This window comes from Triturus cristatus, chromosome 9, assembly GCF_964204655.1.
Source record: "Triturus cristatus chromosome 9, aTriCri1.1, whole genome shotgun sequence".
NCBI classification, from domain to species: domain Eukaryota; kingdom Metazoa; phylum Chordata; class Amphibia; order Caudata; family Salamandridae; genus Triturus; species Triturus cristatus.
In genome coordinates this window covers 643,597,194-643,613,998 of record NC_140592.1, presented here as the reverse complement: position 1 = coordinate 643,613,998, position 16,805 = coordinate 643,597,194, and positions in this window count along the sequence as shown.

The window sequence follows — 16,805 nt, the reverse complement described above, 5'->3', positions numbered from 1 at the left end:
AGCTGCAGCATAACAGACCATAAAGGGCAGGAGGGACGGATCAGGGGCATTACAATGGATCAGAGAAGCAGGAAGGAGGGAGTAGGGGTCTGCACATGTAAACAGAGGGCTGGGGGCAAGGGGGCAGGGCAGGAGCAGCAAGATAGCCATGGAGGTCAGGCAGGATGGGCACAAGAAGCAAGACACACCATGAAGAGCAACAGTGAGACTGTGATGGAATACACACAGACCATGGAGGGAAGGTGGGAGGGGGTCAGGGGCAGCTAACTGACCACACAGGGAAGGTGGGAGGGGCCATGGCAGCACAGAAGACCATGCATGGCAAGTGGGAGGGTTAGTGGCAGCACAATGGCTATGATGGGCAAGAAGGTGGGTGCAGGGGCATGCACAAAGGACGATGGAGGATAGAAGGGAGGGTCAGGACCTGTGCACAGACAAGAAAGTTCAGGGGAAGGGGCCTCACAACAGACCGCACGGGGCAGGCAGGAGGAGCAGTTGCAGCACAACAGACCAGGGAGGGCAGAAGGGTGTGGCAGTACAAAAGACCATGTAGGACAGGAGGAAGAGGATAGGGGTATGGCATGTGGACAGGCAGGGTGGAGGTGGCAGGGACAGGTTACAGTCATCTGACAATGCTAGGCAGGTGGGAGGGGAGTGGCAGCTCAACAGAACACTCAGAGTAGATAGGAGTGGCAGGTCCATGGAACATGGTGGGCAAAAAGGATGGAGCAGGGGCATGCACAAAGACATCGGAGGGCAGGGGGAAGGAGAATAGGGGCAGCAAGCTAAGCACAGAGTTTAAGCAGGAGGTCAATGATGGGGCATAGAATTGGGCAATGGAGGGCTGGAGGCGTGGACTGGTACATCATACTAAATTGAGGGCAGTGGCAGCACATCAGACCATGCATGGCAGGAGGGAGGAGGCTAGTCCATGGATTCACACAACAGAGGATAGGGAGGAGGGAGATGGGACAGCAAGCTAACTGTTCAGAAATGGCGGCTATTAGGAACTTTATTGTTTTTAAAACGTGTGTCTGTGCGAACTACTTAAAATATGAACAAGTATGCAGCATAATCTCACTTTTATTCAGGAAGAAGAGGATGTTTGTGACTGTGACTCCGGGCTCACTTGGCAGAAACACCCCTTGACCCTCCACCCCCTATCGCAAAATGTAATGCCCGTGAAAAGGGTAGGTGAACACAGTGTTATATAGAACATAGTCCTGAGAGCCCGATTGAAAATGAAAACTAGATATAGTGTATGGTATAAACTATGCACCAAAAAGTGTGATATAAGATGAACCGGGCGTGAAATACATTTTGCGCAATTACAGATTCATTGGAGAGCGCGAGATAGCACAGACACTAGCGCGTGCTATGCGGTATGCGCCTTGGAGTGTAATATGCACAGGGCAGTGTTGTGTAACCTAACTAGTATCTGAAGTTGTAATATAAAATATGTGCTGGGGAGTGTAACGTTGCATATGCACTGTGACAAAGGTATGGATCCCAGATTGTAATATGTATGGCATAGCACTGTGCGTTATAACATAGGCATTGAGGAAGGCACGTTAGATGGGGCAATATAACCCGTGCGAAGACAAGTGTGGCATGACATATTCACGGGGTGGTGTTACAGTGCACATGGGCTAGAGAGTGTCATAGCATATGCACTAGCTAGTGGAATACAACACAGAGGTGTGTGGCACTCAGCAGGCAATGGTGGGTGTAACACAGCATTGGGCTCTGCCAGGAGCGCGCTGTGACTCTCAAGTGATGTTCGTCCCCTTTCCAGAGAGTAAAATAAAAAGTATTACACATCCGACAGTGGATGTGTGTTTTATTAACCGTGAGGGGGGTTTCTTGCATAGTTTTGGTCGAATTTTTGTCGAATCCCATTTGAATGGCTTCGTGTGCATGTGTATTAAAGGTGTCCGTCAATAGCTACCCATGTTTGTATAAATAAACAACAAGGGTGTCTACCGGGATTAGGCACGGTAGGGCATCAGACATGTCAGAGCTTCACTAGTGGTGTAAATACATTCCACGTGGATTCATTGTATGGATAGTCGCCTTTTAATGAATATCACGCAAATCGTCATGGTGATAGGTACGTATGGTTTGTCCAGCATGTCCTAGGTGTGTCTATAAATATATATTTTTTAAAAATAATTAAAAACAGTGGCCGGCCCTGGGGATTGGGGTCAAAAAAATATAATTAGGAGACAGGCCCTGGGGGATGGGGTCATCAGGGCCAATAAATTAGAATATGAAGGGGAACCACACAACCCCCTTCTTAAAAAATTAAATAAAAGACTGGCTTCGTGCCGGAGGCCACGCCCCCTCCTTGCAGCACTCTGCAAACGCACCCCCTGGCGAATTGTAAGTTGGGGAATTAATTCCTCTTCAATACTGAGGGTCCCTGAGGGCCAACTAGCCCAACAGGCATCTCCAGTATGCGCCAGGGAGCTGCGCTGCAGACAGGTGTTCTGAAGACAAGCCCCTTTTTACACCTCTCTGCAACGCAGCTCTGTGGCGCTTACTGGAGGTATCTAGTGGTCTAGTTTGACCCTAGGGACCCTTAGGATTCAAGGGGACTTAATCTCTCAACTTAGAACAGCCACAGGGCGCGTTTACACAGTGGTGAAGGGAGGGGACGGGGCCTGAGGTGACGTGTGCAAAAACACCCTGTGGCCTGTTTTAAGAGGTAGTTTTAATCCCCCTGCCCTATCTATTATATACTAGGAGCTTACAGAGGAGGTCATGCTAATCACAGGGGGACCCCAACGCATAATGTTCCCTAGTGTATGTAGGTGTTTTCACTGTATTCTAAGTGTCTTTTAACATAGCACTGGCACTAGGACTGGTTAGTCAGACTCAGTTACCACCAGTATCCATCTGAAAAAGTTGAGGGTACAGGATGATTTTGCAACAAGGCTTCTTTCTGTTCTTCTTTTTGTTCTTTCTGCACGTTATCCATCTTCCTGCACTTTTCTTCGTCTTTGAGGACTTCTGTTGCTTCTTTCTGCACTTCTTTTTTTTTTTCTGTGCATTTTTACTTCTTTCTTCACATGGCCTATCTCTGTAGGCATAGTTAGAAATTAGCATTTAAAAAACCTTTGAAATTCACAGAAAAAACCATAGGTTTCAGGCACGTTATAGTTAGGAATTAGCATTTAAAAAACCTCAGAAATTCACTGAAAAAACCATAGGTTTCAGGGGTGTTATAGTTAGCTGGACTTTTCACTTGTACAAAACCATTGAAATTCCCCCGTTATAGTTAGTTCAGCTAACTATAACTCGCGCGCGCGCAATGCACTGCTGATGACATGGTCAGTGACATCACTCATTACATCACTGATGACATCTCAAATGACATCACTGATGACATCACTGATGACATCATCCTTGTGATAGAGTGGCAGACCTCCTCTCACCCTAATATAACCTTTGATACACACATTCAAAAATAGAGACAAAAATTTTCAAAACAATGGACATACCAATACCAGTTACAACAACCTCTTCAGTATTTCTAAGATCCACATACACATCCACTCATTCACCAACAGTCCTATACAGTCACTCATACATGTACTCACTCATCATATGTACTCATACACCTATACATCCTGTTACACAATGCCACTCATCCATAGAGTTACTCACACACATAGTCACTCATGCTAATAAAGAATCAAACATACATTTATTTGCATATACAGTTATACACACACCACCACACTTACTTCTACGGAAACTTACACATACTTAGTCTTTTAAACAATCACTTATAGAAACACATACTTATTCATACAGGAACTCTTTCAATCTCTCACTCTCACATATACTCCCTTATATACACCAATAGTCACATATACTAGTTTAAAACATATGTGGTTACTCATAAAGACACTATTGAGACAGTCATTCACTCACTAACTCACCCATACACACACTCATCCACCCATACAGTCCTGCACACATGCTGTCTTCAACACATACAAACAGTGAGTCACTCATTCATGCACCTATGCACTACGTAATACCCCCCACCGAACCATGCAGACACTCAGACTGATACTCAAAAAACCAACTAATAACCTATATAGACACCCATTGAGCTACTCACCAAACCATGCAGCCACTTATACACAAAGTGAGAGACTGATACAGATATTTACATATTTAAACATTACTCACTAAGCCATGTATTCACTATGATACACTTAATCAGTCAGTTACCCAATCAATTTTTCAAAAACAAATCATCCATTTAGACACTTATATACCCATTTATTGTTCCATCGACCTTGAGATATACATATATAAAACATATTTAATTTTCAGAAAAACACACATTCACTGGATGATGTCATCAGTGATGCCATCAGTGATATCATTTGAGATGTCATCAGTGATGTCATGAGTGATGTCACTGACCATGTCATGAGTGATGTAATATGTGACGTCATCAGCAGTGCATTGCGGGCGCGCGAGTTATAGTTAGCTGAACTAACTATAATGGGGGAATTTAAATGGTTTTGTACAAGTGAAAAGTCCAGCTAACTATAACACCCCTGAAACCTATGGTTTTTTTCAGTGAATATATATATGTGTAGTTTTAAACAGCATAGGAGCAGTTTGAGGTAAAGAGAGGTTAGAGGTGATTTTAATGTTAAGGGGAGGGTAGAGATAAAGGAATATAAGGAGGATTTGAGTGTTTATGGGTGAATAGAGGTAAAGGGAAGTAGGGGGTATTATAGGATTTAGGGGTGGGTAGAGATAAAAGGGGTAAGGGTGACTTTGGGGCTTAGGGCTGAGTATAAAATGGAGGTAAGGGTAATTTTCATGTTTAGGGGTGGATTGAGCTAAAGAGAGGTAAGGTTGATTTCAGGGTTTGGGGGTGGATAGACGTAAGAAGAGATAAGGGTGATTTTACAGTCCAAGACTGAGTAGAAGTTAAGGGTATTAAGGGTAATTTTAAAGGTTTTGAGATGGGTAGAAGTAAAAGGAGGTAATGTGATTTTAGCGTTTTGGGGTGGGTAGAGGTAAAGAGAGGTAAGAGTGATTTCAGGGCATAAGGTTTGGTTAGAATTTATAAGTGGATAGAGGTAAAGGGAGGTATGGCGGGTTTAAAGTAAAAAAAGAGGATTTTGCAGGGTTACCCCATAAAAACGAAAGAAGTGGGGTCTCCCCAGTTTAAAAAATATATATAAAGGGGGCCTCAGAACACAATTTCACTATACAATTCCCATAGGTATTCTGTCATTACTGTTCTGTTTTTCTTCAAAGTGGCAGGCCACTGGGTATTTCTTATCTCTATTTTTCACAGACACTATGCAAGTTACTATGGCATGATATTGGGGTCCTGCTCTGCAGGGCAGCGGAACGGGGGAGTTGGGGGGTAGTATTATTGATTAACCCTTTTCAACAGCCTAGCCACAGGAGAGAGCGATGGAAACAGGGCAACTGCCCCAACTACAAGCAGTAAAGACCATGGGGCATATGTATCAAGCTAAATAGTGATCGCATATGCTGAAATTCGCAGAATTTTAGCATTTGTGATCGCAATTTAGCTGTTTGCAATGGATGAATGGATTCCCTATTTTTCAAATGCATTTAAGGAATCGCAAATTGCGATTCCTTAAATGCGATGTAAAAAGCACCCAAGTTGTGCGATTTCTCCTTAAGAAATCGCAAATTACCACCAACTTCAAGTTGGTGGTAATTTGCGATATCTTTGAAAAATGCACTTTTTAGTATTTTTCAAAGTGCCATGTGGCTCTCATACATGCCCTTAGGGAATTTATGTGTGCCACATGTGCACACATGCTCATTTCAGGGGTGCATCAGGGATTCCTTATGACACCCTTGTACCCTTGAAATTGCATTCGCAATTTGTGAGTACCTAATGCCTACTCGCAAATTTTGAATGTCTTCCCATTCATTCCTAGGGGCCTCTAGGCCCATAGGAATGAATGGGAAAGCCATTCCTTAATTGCGACTCGCAATTCGCAAGTCGCAATTAAGGAATACCAAGGAATCGCAAAATATTTGCAAATTTTTTATTACATCTCGTTTTGTGATTCTCAAATAGCGATTCTCAAAAAATCGCTATTTGAGAATCGCAAATACAGTATTTGATACAGATGCCCCCATATCCAGCAGGGACTAAGGAATCGACTGGGAGGGCTACATGGTACAGCACTATGTACACTACTAAACTAAAGATACTCACCTGGAATGTTAATGGCTTGGGGAGCAAGATTAAGCAGGGTATAGTTACCTAATACTTAAAGAGACAATGGCCAGATATTTATTGCCCTGCTGCAGAAAACCTCCTTGAAGGGCAATACATGTAAGGTGTTAGAGAGACAGAAATATGTGTTTCTAGTCCATGCTGGATTCACAACAGACTCGAGGGGTGGGAATATTGGTTTGTAAGGTGACCCCCTTCGCACTGAACTGGACATGGCGTGACGACTTGGGTCATTTTTTCTGCATGTATGGGCAGATGGGATGAACAGGTGGTGAACTTTTGCACAATGTATTTCCCCCCTCAAGGAACACTCCCCTGCCCCAAAGGCGATGAGTATCCTGCTCCTTGGTATGCCACCTGGGATATTAATGCTAGGGGGAGATCTCAACTTGGTGGCAAATGAAAAGATTGACTGGCATAGACAAGACAGAGAGGGGACAACAAATGTAAAACCACAATGTGGCTGCCGGACGTATGAAGAAGTCTACACCCACGAGAGAAGTATTACACATACTACTAGAGGGCACACCAGACGTTTTTTAGAATAGACTATCTCCTGATGCAAAGCACTTATGGGGGTCAATTTCGAGAGGCCAGACTACTTGCTAGGGGCATGTACGATGACTCCCCGGTATGGGTAGAACTTATGGACCAGAATGGAGGTAGGGTGGGTAGATGGTCTCTGAACCCATAGTATCTACAGAGAAGACAAATCAAAGAGACTCTGAAGCAAACCACAGATGAATTCCTTGCAGTCAATGTAGGGGCCGTGGCCTAGGGGAGTATGGTCTGGGGAGCATACAAGACAGTGGTGAGGGGACAAGTAATATTACTGGTAGTGGGGGAAAAAAAGGAGAAGGAAAAGCTGGAAGCAGACATACTCGACCTGTAATCGGCACTAGGCTGATCCTTAGGGCCCAATGATCATCAGTTAAAACTCAAACAGCAGGAATACCATTAGATAACACAAGAACAGCTTAGATCGCCATGCAACACAGTGTTTATGAGGTTAGGAACAAGTCATGGAAACTGTTAGCTTGGCTGGGGCACAGAGATCATGAGAGGAGCTGGGCAGTTGAGGTGGTAAGTGTGGAAGGCACGAGATTCACAAAAAAAATTGAGATGGACGGGGAGGCTTTTTCTTGCTATTATAAACAGCACTATATCTCCACAAAGGTCAGAACTCTGGCTGATTTTAGAGAATTCCTGGGGGACTAACACCTCCTGGCACCCAAAAGGCCTACTGGTGGAGCTGTACAAAGGGATGGTGAGTAATCTGGCCACCTACTTACTGCAAATGTTCAGGGAGGCAAAACAGAAGGGACAACTCCGGATGGACCAATGCCTGGCAACGAAAGTTAAGATTCTTAAAGAAAGTAAACCTCCAAATCACTGCAACTCCTGCTGTCCGATATCACTAAGCCAAGGTACTGGCAAAATTATTGGTGAATAGGCTGCAGTGGGTGGTGTGGGAACTGGTCCACCCTGACCAATCCGGCTTCATGCCCAGCAGGGGGACCAGGCTTACACTGTGCAGGCTATGGGGTGCATGATCTATACTGAGCGAGTAGCTGAGCCAGCTTTGGTGCTGTCCCTGGATACCAAGATGGCATTTGATTCCCTGTAATGGTCCTTTATGTATGGGGTTTTGGAAAGAATGGTGTTTGGACAGGAATACGTAAGGTGGGTAGAGATACTATACCGACAACCAAAAGCCCAAGTTAAAGTCAACAGGGTATAAGCCACAATATTCCCACTGGCAGAAGGAATGAGAAAGGGTTGCCCGCTCTCCCCAATGCTTTTTGCGGTAGCATTAGGACTGCTCACAGCATGTTTCAGGAAAGATGGGCTAGTCTTCCCAATGAAAGTTGTGATGGAGGGCTTGCACTACTTGGGAATATATGTTACGAGGCCTGAAGAACAATTCCTCAAAGCTAATGTATACAAACTCTTAGAAGAGTTCAGAAATTATGTGAAACACTGGAGAATTTTCCCCTACTCCTAATAGGCATAGCAGCGATGTATAAAATTATTACAAAAACAAAGTTAACCTGTGCCCTGCAGAATACCCAGTAGAGTATACCAAACATATTCTTTCAATGGATGGAGAAGGAAGTGTGGCTCCTATTGCGGAATGGGAAAGCACCTCGTATAGTGCTTGCAAAATTGAGGAGGGATTGAGTTACCCTCAACACATCATAACATCTGTAGTAATGTTGTTGTGAGTTTTATGGATTTCCCATGGTTATTGAAATAGCATTTCCCTTGTAAAATATTTGCATGGATCAATGTGTGTTTGACTTTAATTTTCTAATTGTTATGATTTTAATTAATCAGACAATAAAGATATTATTATTAGGGTGTGGCCGGACAATACATCATATCCCAGAAACGTTTGCTCCTTTGCATCATGGTACATGCAGTCCACAGTTTGTGCTCCCTTCAGTGTTGACTGTAGTTGCAACAAAACAGTCAACACTAAGGGGACTCTTTTCCCTGCCCAAACTGATTTTCCTGACCTCTTCTACCATTTATCACACGTTACTGATGTTCCTTTTTGTAAAAATTGCATACCGGCTGATTGATTAGACTTTATACGGCCCGAGCCGGAGAGTATGTTCCAAGCCGGAGAGTATGGCCTGACCCGGAGAGTACGGCCCGAGTGGCCTGACTGCGGATGTAAAGATATGACTCGTAAATGACCTCTGTGAATACCAAAAGTCGTAAAGTTAGGCTTTTCTCTCAGATTGCCTTTGTGAATTTGGTCCCAAGACTCTTGCCGCTCACCTTTATGCTATCTTAACTTTCTTGGTTGCCTGCACTCTGTTACAAAATATATGTATGCTTTCAGTAACTCTCTGTTTTAAAACAAAAATACATTTGTTTGGAACAAAGGAAAGAAGGGACTGGGAAGGAACTGAGTGTTGCAACTGCACATTAACACTTTTTCCCTCTTGTCATCTTTATGTTCAACAAAAATATAGTTCAGTGGCTTGCTCACCATTCAAAAAATAACCATACAGGAAATTAAACATGCCCCAGGTTGTAATCAAGTTCAAACAAATAATGCCATGCTTTTAAATAATCCCCAAAGCAAAGGATATGCTCCAGAATTGTTTCCATCCAACAAAGAAGAAAATAAAGCTTTAAGGTTATTTTTTCATTTCACATTTCCAGCTCCTGAATAACTCTGTTGACATTTTTCAAACTCCACCTTTGTGAACTCAACTCAAGCAGGAGAAAACTCATACATCCAAAGGTGACCTTTGTGAATTCACTTTTAGTTAATCAAATGAAAACTTGTATTCCCAAGGAAAAAATAAATACAGTTTGAAATCTTCTGACTTGATCTTTGCAACCTTTTCAAGTCAAGCAGTTGAAATAAATCACCCTTAACCTCCTCACACTAAATGTCAGCAGAAAGCTTGCACCAAAACACATCTTTTTCATAACTTAGGGGCATATGTATCAAGCCCTTTTCCCGTTCGCAAACGGGACGATTCTCAGAATCGGCCCGTTTGCGAACGGGAAAAGGCCTTTTGGGATGTATCATCCCAAAAGGGCATCGCAAATTAGAGAATCGCAAATTTGCGATTCTCTATTTTGCGATTGCATTTAAGGAATTGCAAATTGCGATTCCTTAAATGCGATGTAACAAGCACCCAAGTTGTGCGATTTCTCCTTAAGAAATCACAAATTACCACCAACTTCAAGTTGGTGGTAATTTGCGATTTCTTTGAAAGATGCACTTTTTGGCTTTTTTCAAAGTGCCATGTGGCACACATGCTCATTTCAGGGGTGGATCAGGGTGTCTTTATGACACCCTTGCACCCTTGAAATTATTCTCAATTTGCTATTCTCTAATTGCGAATCGCTAATTGAGAATGTCTTCCCATTCATTCCTATGGGCCTCCTGGCCCATAGGAATGAATGTGAAGGTATTCCTTAATTGCGATTCGCAATTTGCTAATCACAATTAAGGAATGCCAAGGAATCGCTAACAATTTGCCAATTTATACTTACATCTCGTTTGCGATTCCCAAATAGCGATCCTCAAAAAATCGCTATTTGAGAATCGCAAATAGAGAATTTGATACAAATGCCCCTAAATTTCTTAAAACAACCAATACAAAATATTTATTTATGCCACATATGTTTACAAGCAGATTTCCCCCTGCCATTTCATACCACATCTTGGCAAATAGGCTACATACATGAGGTTAGGAAAATCTAATGTAATGCATTCACACCTTGTTCAGTCTCTATTTCTTTTTCTTAAACAATTTGCATTTATATTTTATCTATTGTACTCCAAAGAACATAATAATATCAGCAGTCAGGCAACCAGAAAGAACATTATCTATTTTATATTTTTCAATAGAAGTACCTTTTTGACAATATAGTATAGTGCATCTTGGGTTCTTGCACCATGTGGGTGGAGTGTGTGACTTTTACATTGTGAAACATGAGATGACCCTGGGTCTGAGCAGAAAGTAGAACAATATGTCTGTTACAGTAAAAGAAAAACCATGTGAATATTGCCCTAACTGGAGTTCTGGTCCTCAAAGGTTGTAAGAATTGTTTTTGGAGATGTTGCAATCCAAATGTTTGTCGTCCCCTAAGAGGGGCAACAAATATTTGGACTGTGACATCTCTAAGACCAGTTTCATAACAAAACGTTCCACACTAGGACTCTCAGCTCTTTCATGGACCTCGGTAATGTACCTAGTCTTACGCCCGTTGCAGCCCTTAGAGTACCCCACCTTTGCTGCAAGTCGTTAGGATAGAAACTGCAGTATCCTCAGCCCTTTCACCTCTGCCATAGTTTTGGTGACAGGCTTCTCTACCATTACTGCTTTCACCAAAATATTTTGGACAATTATATGCAGGAGTGTTAAACATCCTTTGATGGTAGTCTCCCACATCTTTTGCCTTCCCCCCTCTTGTTTTGCTGAATTTGATTTTGCTGGGTTTAGGAGTCTGTACCATCGGTAACTAGTGCTAAAGTGATTGAGCTTTCTTTCTAAATCATGGTAAAATTGACTGATACATACATGGCACATTTAATTTACTTGTAAGTCCCTAGTAAAAGGTACTCCATGTACCTAGGGCTTGTAAATTAAATGCTACTGGTGGGCCTGCAGCACTCATTGTGCCACCTACCAAAGTAGCATGTTAAAACATGTCTGCGGCCTGCCACTGCAGTCTGCTGTGCAGTTTTAAACTTCCATTTGGACCTGGCACAATAAATCTTAAGCCGGGACTAAACCTTTCTTTTTAATACTTATGAACCACCCCTAAGGTAGGCCCTAAAAGCTGAGAGTGTATGATATATAAAAAGTAGGACATGTGGGTTTAAGATTTACATGTCCTGGCAGTGAAAAAACCCTAACCACTTTTGTAAGGCACACCTCTCTTATTGACAAACACTGGTTTGGCCTTTTACATTTAATAAGTGCTAACTTTAGATTGGGAACAGATGGAAAAATACTTCTTTGGCTCTTTTGAATTGCAACTTAAATCCTCTCTATTGGTAGAGTCGGATTTTAAGTTACAATTATAAAAACTCCCCTTTTAGAAGAGCTCATAACAAGGACGAAACCGGTCCTGGGTTGCTTGGGTTCCCGTTCAGGCAGGACCTGACATGTCAGTTCGGGCTGGACTGTCCCCTTGAAGAATAGGGTCAAACTGAGGCGACATGGTTGGAAAAAATGATGGATTGGGATGCAGCCTGAGTGATTGTCAGTGGTTGAGATTAATTCAAGCATTTCATTGATCACCTTGTTTTTTTGCACTTGATGCCCTTAGTGTGCAGGGTATTCCACAGGCGAGGGTCCTGGGCTCACTGAGCCACTGGAACCAAGCTATATTCAGCCAAAGAGCCCATAACAAGAGTGAAACCGGTTGGAGTTGTTTTTGCTCTGGTTCAGGGAGGACCTGGCCTAGCAGTTCGGGCTGGACTGTTCCCATGAGGAACAGGGTCAAGACTGGTTTAAATATGGCTGGGTAAAACCGAGGTGGCATGGCGGGAAAATAATTATGGAATGAGATGCGGCCCAAGCGAATGCCAATGGCTGAGATTATTTCAAGCATTGCATCCATCACCTTGTTGATTAGAATTTGACACTCTAAATGCGCTGGGTATGCCCAGACGTGGGTCCTGTGATCACTGTGCTACTGGAACCAAGCTATAATCGACTAATGAACCCATAACAAGGAACAAGGAAGAGAGAAGTCCTGGGCTGCTTGTGTTCTTGTTCAGGCTGAACCTGGCCTTGCAGTTCAGGCTAGATTGTTCCCATGAGGAACTGGGTCAAGACTGATTTGCATATGGTTGGGTTCAAACTTAGTGACATGGTAGGTGACAAATCATGGATTGAGATGTGGCCCGAGCAATTGCCCGTTGATGAGATTAATTCAAGCATTCCACCCATCACCTTGTTGTTTTTACTTTTAGAAATTTGGCATTTTTGTGCCCATGTCCACTGTACATTTCTGCTAGTAGCCTGGGTCACATGACTCTGCTTTTGAGGGTTGTATGTTGCTGCCAGGCACTGAGCTAAATGAAGCCTAGATGTGTACAGGATAGGGGATCCTGTCAGGATGGGTGGGGAGGGACTGGACATGACCCCAATTGTACTTCAAAAGGGTTTGCCTCTAGCATACACAAAGGAACCTGACACCAGGCCTATTCTTGCTGTTGTCACCCAAGACAGTTTGGAGCCAAGATGTGGAACAAGAAAGGCGATAAAGGGGTATCCCCCACCCACAGGCTGAACTAGCGACAATAGGTGGAACTCTCAGACCCACACCAGATCACTCCTGGACGTGTAAAAGATTCAAAAGAAGGGCTACCCTGTTTCCCTGCTGCCCTGTTGTTGGAATGACTGCCTTCCTGACCTGCTGCCCGAGGAAGAAAGACTAAACCTGTTCCCTTGAACCCAGGACCACAAGAGTGACTCAAAGGGCTAGCTGGCTACCCTCCTATGTGAGCTGCAGAGGCCTCCCTGAAACTGCCCAGCTGACCAGCACCAACTCAAACTCTTTTTGACCTGTGTGAGCCCTGCTTCTGGCCTCTGCCTAAAGTGAGCCAAGGTATGACATTTGACTATTGGTTGCAGGGGATGGAAACCCTACTCAAGCAACAGCCAGAATCCTTGTCAGGGTGAACCACAAAAATGAATAAATTAACCTGTGCTTGACCTTCTGGTAGCTTGGCACAAAAGCAGTCAGGCTTAACTATATAAAGTATTTATGCAGCACACAGTACTAAAGTAAAAACAAACCAATTTATAAAAATAGAGTACATTTTAATAAATAAAACAATACTGGAACAACACACATCTTATCAGGAGAAGCATAGATATGCAATTGCAAAGTTTTCGGTAGCTATGGTGCCTAAAAGCTCAAAGAGCCACTTGTGGTCACCTGGTCGTGCATGACTGTGGGAACATCACAAATTCAGGCCTAACACAATGGAGCACAGGCAGGATACAGCGACCAGGTGAAAACGTTCTCTTTTCATAGTTCGGCACATAGAGTTCTGTACACAATGGAGGGGACTTCAAGGAGCAGGGAGAGAGACCCAGAAAGTCTTCGCTGTAGTGTGAAGGGTAGACTGGGCATCGCAGACTGTTTGTCACTGTAGAGCAAAGAGCCGATCAGGCTTCATAGATGTTAGTTGCCTGAGCTTCATGTTGGCGGTCACCATAGGCTGTCGTTGCTGTAGCGCAAAGTGCAGATCTCGAGAGACCGTTCGTCACTGGTGACCTCTGTAGTGAGAAGAGTACGGGGTTCATCGGAGCTCGTGTTGGCAGAGTCTCTGTGCGAATGATCTGTTTGTGGTCACGAAGATCCAAAAACTTCTGGATTTCTTTTTCTTGCAGAGCAATTCACTCTGATGCAAGACAATGGTCCAGGACCTTGGTAGACACCTCTTGGGGATCAGTGTCTCACTATAACAAATTCAAGTAGGGCTCAGACAGGTTCTGTTGCAGGCCTAGACAGGTCCAGTTGCAGCAGTTCAACTAGGTTGTTGCATGGAGGCATCTGAAGCTTGTTGTGTCCTCGTAATTCAGAAGAGGCAGCCAGCCAACTGACCCTTAGAGTCACTAAGATTAGCCTGGGATGAAGGGAGCAGGTCCAGTATTCCTTCTCAGAAAGCAGGGGAGGCCTCAAGTCCTTGGGGGCATAAGGCAGGCATCAAGCAGGAGGGCCGTCATGAGATAGATAGATAGATAGATAGATAGATAGATAGATAGATAGATAGATAGATAGATAGATAGATAGATAGATAGATAGATAGATAGATAGATAGATAGATAGATAGATAGATAGATAGATAGATAGATAGATAGATAGATAGATAGATAGATAGATAGATAGATAGACAGACAGACAGATAGATAGATAGATAGATAAATAGATAGATAGATAGATAGATAGATAGATAGATAGATAGATAGATAGATAGATAGATAGATAGATAGATAGATAGATAGATAGATAGATAGATGATAGATAGATAGATAGATAGATAGATAGATAGATAGATAGATAGATAGATAGATAGATAGATAGATAGATAGATAGAGAGATAGATGGATAGATAGATAGATAGATAGATAGATAGATAGATAGATAGATAGATAGATAGATAGATAGATAGATAGATAGATAGATAGATAGATAGATAGATAGATAGATAGATAGATAGATAGATAGATAGATAGATAGATAGATAGATAGATAGATATTAGATAGATAGATAGATAGATAGATAGATAGATAGATAGATAGATAGATAGATAGATAGATAGATAGATAGATATATAGATAGATAGATAGATAAGCAGACAGACAGATCAATTTGGTCGATCATTAAAAAAATAATCATAAAAGAACATATAAAATATTTGAAGTACAATATATATATGCAAATTATAAAAACAATGCATTAATACATATTGTTCAATAATTTAATGTGTTACTAAATGCTGAAACCAGGGTTCTGCCAAAATATTTACCATGAGGAATTTCCTATGACAGGGAAGTTTAAAAAACATTAACACACACTAAAGGAGAGCTGAGTTGTTAAAGAAACAACAAGGCAGTATTGCAGTTAACCAACCTGTCATTCATCAAAACAGGAACTAAAAATAGTATAAGAACAGTAAAATTGGCAAAAAAGGTCAAATGTAATTAATTCTGTACAGAGTGCTCATCACAGGGACATGTTATAATAGCCGAAGGGTCACACTAGCCCAAAGGGAGACAAAAGTAAGATCTGGTCCCAACTATTAAACACCATATTAAAATATGTCTCTGGACCTATAGTGGTTTGTATCATAGAGTATTCAACATTAGTTGATGTAATCAAATCCACTGCAGTCCTTTAATACTGCTTCAACCAACATTTCTCTTTTACACTTTTATACCCTTAAATCCCTTGGACTTAAAACAATCAAAGTTCTGCCTATGTTAGTGCAGAGGTGTTTGATATAGAAAAGACATGTTGCATGATAGGCAGACTTCGATAACCTCCATGTTAAATGTAGCATGCTGATTGCACCAAAGCAGTAAAGGGGCCAAATTAATATAATCTTCAAAAAAGGCGAGTCCCAACTCCTCATGAATAGCATAGGCAGGACAGCTAACAGGGAGAGCTAAGATGCACCTTCAGACTCTATTTTACACATCCATTAAAGCCTTCTCTCTTTTATAACCCCAGACTCCAGAACCATATGTCAATACTGGTAAACACTCTCTTGTACTCTTCTAAGAGAGGCCTGAAAGGTTTTCTTCCAAATGAGGGTGCTAAATTAAACAAGAACTCAACAGTATTAAAACTCTCTGTGTTCTCTTGGCCAGTTTTGGCTCCCATGAACTCTGCAAGTCAAAAGTTACTCCCAGATAATGGAACACATGAGTTCTTGAGATTGCTTTGCCCTGGAAGGCCAGGCAGTGGGATTTACGACTTCTAGGGCCGAAAGCCATACAAAGGTTTTGGTAAGACTGGTTTCTAAATGCAACTGGGTAATGAAATCAATAAAGGTTTCAAAGTCACAACACACGGTATATAAGAAAGGAGCAATACCCTTCTCACCCCCCCAAAGATCCTAACATTTCCCACTGCTTTGATCCAACACAATGTCTTTCGGAACCCCATTCAGAGGCGCCATGGGACACACTGGACCAAACCGTGGTGGTTGAGACTTTTTACTCCCGATGTCCCGGGGCCTGAACTACTATGAATTATGAGTAACTGAGCCAAATATCCCATCAACATTTAACTCTTAGTGGAAGTTGTGGACGAGCAGTCACAGGCTCCCGAGGGGGAGTGTAAATGCTGGTTAGTGATCATGACTCATAACTCAAAGTTTACTCATTAGTATCAATAAATCAATGTCCAGTCAAATGCTTGCTTTTATGTGAAAATGCAATATTTTATTTCTAACTCTACACAATCAAAGAAATTACAACATTCATAAACAACAACACAATGCCTTTGAGGTTGGAGCTGCGGGCCCCGATTCACAAAGGT